This window comes from Rousettus aegyptiacus, unplaced genomic scaffold (assembly GCF_014176215.1).
Source record: "Rousettus aegyptiacus isolate mRouAeg1 unplaced genomic scaffold, mRouAeg1.p scaffold_m13_p_6, whole genome shotgun sequence".
Lineage (NCBI taxonomy): Eukaryota > Metazoa > Chordata > Mammalia > Chiroptera > Pteropodidae > Rousettus > Rousettus aegyptiacus.
In genome coordinates, this window is record NW_023416309.1 from 66,838,983 (window position 1) to 66,844,425 (window position 5,443).

The window sequence follows — 5,443 nt, forward strand, 5'->3', positions numbered from 1 at the left end:
GCTCATGACCTTGAGAATTCTTTGGGTGAAATTTGAAACTGGTTCCTGTATATGAAAGGTAGTGAGAGTGAAGGAAGAGGCAGACCACTCCAGATTAGTAGGTGGCAATTTTAATAAGCAAGGGAACTTATATATGTGGCTTGTCTTGGGTGACCAAGTGATGAGTAGATCTCTGCATGTGTCCGTCAGAATCTTAAAAGTTTATATTGAGGCTTTAACTGGGTTCAGTCACATATTCAGTTTAGATGATCTCAGTAACACATTACTCTCTCAAGGCTGTCGTTGAAACAGCTCCTAGACTGGAAATGGTGGGCAGAACATACATTCTAAGAAAGGGGGAGGGAGTAAAGAGCCTCTGATTGCCTGTCAAATCAATCAGCAGTCACATACTCTTGATAACCTTCTCCAAAAATAAATAAGAAGAAATTCTAAAACCTCCCATAGTCAAAAACTGCCTGGCATTTGTGGCATACAGTCAATGCTGCAGCCTCGAGTTTATTTAGCGCAGCCTTTATATAAGTTTTTGGATACAATAGCAAAGCACAGAGTACAATAGCAAAGCACAAGGTACATTACCATAGGAATGCTGACATTTACATAAGTTCCTATATATCCTTCCCTCAGGGTACAAACATCCTTTTCTGGGCTGTAAAACATTCCACTATCTTAAGAGGATTTCTTTAGGAGGCAAGCCTCCCCTCCAGGGTCAGTAACATTTAACTCCCACCCTGCTTCCTAGAACCATTGTTTAAGCAGTCTCAGCAGTTGCTTCATGGCTATCAACTACATGACTTCTTCAGTGGCTCTTAATGGCTCCTGACAAATAAGGAAATGTAATAATATTTTCAAACTGTAAAAGATAAAACTTCGAATCCAGAATCTTATATTTTACTTAAATATCATGTAAAGGAGGCAAAATGAAAATACTCTTATGCATACAAGACCTTGGAAATATTCTTGGAATTATTTTAGCAAGAAGAAAAAAAATCAGGATGACGGTTCAAGGTATAAAGAAAGTAAGGATTAGAATTAACTAGTAAAGAGTTTATTATCATCTTAATAATCAAAAAGCAGAGGTAATGAGACAGGGTGATGCCAATTACATGTACATAACAATCCAATATTAAAAATTTAATGATACCATTGGGAATGAGGGTGGGAAATGGAAATGGAAAAGTGAGAGAGGCTGAGTTACTTTATTAGATGGAGGATACACGTATTCAGAAATTTGATAAATGGATGGAAAACAGTAGGGGGGAAGCATAAGTGGATATTTTAAAAGAAAGGTACAAGTATCATGAAAATAGAAGTAGGGTGTATAACATTCAAGCTAGAAGAAAGAACTGATTATTCAATGGAAACCCAGAGAAGAAGAAAACAAGAAACAATAAAGTATGGTAAAGAGAAAATATAGAATAAGACGTGTTATATCATTTATCACAATAAATGTAAAAGAGTCAAACCCACATATCAAGAGGCAGAAAATCTCTGAATTACAAATAAGCCAACCAAATTAATCCAAAATTTCCAGATGCAGCAATATGCTCTTAACAAGATACACTGGAAACCAAACAATATAGAAAGATTCAAAATAAAGTAACACTAAAAGATTTATCAGGCAAATATGAACTAAAAGAATACCTATATAGCAATGTTATTATTAATTAAATTAGATTCAGGATAAAAACATAACGGACAAAAGATGTGTTGCGGAGATGGTTAGGAAGAAGAGTTGGAGTCTGGAAACACATTAACTAACATGGATAAGGAAGAGGGGATGAATGGCAATGCTAGCATCTCCACCCCTGTCTCCATGGCTTTTTAGTCTCTCCTCACAAAGCTGGCTTGGTTATTATTATTAGTTACAATCAGATTAGTAATTACAGATTACAGCCAACTCCCAATTTCAGCCTCAAGGCCACCACCGTGTTATCAGCTACTCCCTCTCTTTTTCTTATCCTTGTGCCTAGAGCAAGAAGTCCCAGAATAGGAAAGGCATGTGCACCCTCCCTGTACTGCGACCTTGTTGCTCCAAGCACCAAGTATCCTGCCAGGACTGCAGGCATCTCTCACATCAAGATGTACGTTATATACTTGTAAAACTCATGAAGAGAAGTTTAGTCTACTGTATTGCCCATATTTCTACTCTTTCCATTGTTCTTTCTTTTTTCCTGGTGCTCCACAGTTCCTTCCTTTATCATGTCTTTTTTGTTTGAAGAATATCGTCTAGTAATCCTTTAGGGTAAGTCTGCTAAGTGACAAATTCTTTTAATTTTCATTCTTCTGCAAATGTCTGGATTTCCTCTTCATACTTGAAGGATAGTTTCACAAAATATTCAATTCAATGGCTGACAGTTCTTTTCCGCTAAGTGAACAGCACTTGAAAAATGTGTCATTTCCTTCTGGGCTTGATGGTTTTAAATGAGAAATCTGCTGTCATTCAAATTTATGTTCCCCTATAGGTAATGTGACATTTCTTTCAGCTTCTTTCAAGATTTTATCTTTGTTTTTAATTTTCAGAATTTTATTTTATTTTGCAATATCTATCTCAAAATGAAAGGATATTTAACCTCTTTTTAAAAATTAAGTTTGTTAGGGTAACATTGATTAATATGATTATATAATTTTCAGTTTACATTATAATTTGACATCTGAATATTCTATTGTGTTTACCACCCAAAGTCCAGTTTCTTTCAGCTACCATATATTTGATCTCCGTTACTCACTTCCCCCTCCCCTAATCCCCCTTTATGTTACCCTTTTTAACTGTCTACCTACCCTCTTCTCTCCCATCCCCTGCCCTCTGGTAACCACTAGTCTATAGTCCATGTGTCTCTGTTTGTGTCCTGTTTATTTGTTGCTTTTAGGTTTACATTCCACATGTAAGTGATAGCATGTGAATTTCCCTGTCTGGCTTATTTCGCTTAGCATGATTATCCTGAGGTCCATCCATATTGTCACAAATAGCAGAATTTCATCTCTTTCTATGGTTGAGTAATATCCCATTGTATATATGTACTAAAGCTTCTTTAGCCAATCATCTATCATAGGACATTTCAGTTGCTTCCATGTTCTGGCCACTGTGAATAGTGCTGCTATGAACATCAGTGTGCAAATATCTTTTCGGATATGGGTTTTCAAGTCTTTGGGGTAAATACCCAGTAGAAGGATTGCTGGATCATATGGTAGATCAATTCTTAGTATTTTGAGGAAACTCCACACTGTTTTCCATAGTGGCTGTACCAATTTTCAGTCCCACCAGCAAGGTCTGAGGGTTCCTTTTTTTCCGCATCCTCTCCAACATTTGTTATTTCTTGTCCTGTTGATTATAGCTTTTCTAACAGGTGTGATATGGTATCTCATTGTGGTTTTGATTAGCATTTCCCTAATAGCTAGCGATGTTGAGCATCTTTTCAAATATTTCTTGGCCATTTGTATGTCCTCTAGGGAGAAGTGTCTGTTCAGGCCATCTGACCACTTGTCCATTGATTTTATTTATTTATTTATTATTTTTTGCTATTATTGAGTTGTATGAGTTCTTTGTATATTTTGGATATCAGGCCCTTATTGGAAGCATTGCTTGCAAATATGTTTTCCTATTTGGATGGTTGTCTCTTTACCTTGCTGACGATTTCTTTTGCTTAGCAGAAGCTTTTTAGTTTGATGTTGTCCCATTCATTTACTTCTGCTTTTACTTCTCTTGCCTTTGAGGTCAAATTCACAAAATCCTGTTTAAGTCCAAGGTCCTTGAGTTTAGTTGCTATGGTTCATTCTATGCATTTTATTGTTTCAGGTCTTATATTCATGTCCTTAATCCATCTTGAGTTAATTTTGGTGTGTGGTGATAGACAGCAGTCTAGTTTCATTCTTTTGCAGGTGGCTTTCCAGTTTTCCCACACCGTTTATTGAAGAGGCTTTCCTTTCCCCACTGTACATTTTTGGCTTTTTTGTCAAAAATCATTTTCTCATCAAATATGGGTTTACTTCTGGACTCTCGATTCTGTTCCACTGGTCTGTGTGTCTGTTTTGCTGCCAATACCATGCCAAGTTGATTACTGTCACTTTGTATTATAATTTGACGTCGGGCAGAGTGATGCCTCCAGCCTCATTTTTTTTTCTCAGGATGGCTTTGGCGATTTGGGGTGTTTTGTGCTTCCATACAAATCTGATAATTTTTTGTTCTATTTCTTTAAAAAATGCCAGTGAGATTTTGACAGGGATTGCATTAAATCTGTATAATGCTTTAGGTAATATGGTCTTTCTAACTATGTTGATTCTTCCAATCCAAGAACACGAAATATCTTTCCATTTCTTTGCATCTTACTCAATTTCTTTTAATAGTGTCTTATAGTTTTCATTATATAGGTCCTTCACATGTTTCATTAGATTTATTCCTAGGTATCTTATTCCTTTTGTTGCAATTGTAAAAGGAATTATATTTTCCACTTCTTGTTCTGACACTTCATTATTAGCGAATAGGAACACTATGGATTTTTGAACATTGATTTTGAATCTAGAAGCTTTACTGTATTTGCTTATTGTTTCTAGTAGTGTTCCTATGGAGTCTTTAGGGTTTTCTATATAGAGAATCATGTCATCTGCAAATAGTGACAGTTTGACTTCTTTGTTTCCTATTTGGATGCCTTTTATATCTTTCTCTTGCCTGATTGCACTTGCTAGGACCTCTAATGTTATATTGAATGACAGTGGTGATAGTGGACAGCCTTGCCTTGTTCCTGATGTTAAAGGGAAGGTCTTTAATTTTCACCATTAAGTATATTGTTGGCTGAGTGTTTGTCATATATGGCCTTTATTATTTTAAGGTACTTTTCTTCTGTACCGATTTTGTTAGGCGTTTTGATCATAAATGTATGCTGTATCTTGTAGAAGGCTTTTTCTGCATCTAATGATATGATCATATGATTTTTAAAAAATTTGTTTATGTGGTGTTCCCATTAATCGATTTGTGTATGTTGAACCATCCCTGTTCCCCTGGGACAAAGCCTACTTGGTTGTGGTGCATACTATTTTTAATATGTTGCTGTATTCAGTTCATTAGTATCTCATTTAGGATTTTTGTATGTGTGTTCATGGAGATATTGGTCTGTAGTGTGTGTGTGTGTGTGTGTGTGTTATCTTTACCAGGTTTTGGTATCAGAGTAATATTGGCCTCATAAAATGAGTTGCCTCCTCTTCGATTTGTTCGGAAGAGTTTGAGGAGACGAGGCATTAAATCTTCTTTGAATGTTTGGTAAAATTCACTGGTGAAACCATCTGGTCCTTGACTTTTACTTTCTGGTTGGTTTTTGATTATTGTTTTCATTTCCATACTGCTAATTTTCCAGATCTTCTTGTTTAAGTCCAGGAAGATTTTATTTTCTAAGTACTGGTCCATTTCTTCTAGGTTATTAAATTTGGTATTATATACTTTTTATAGTATATT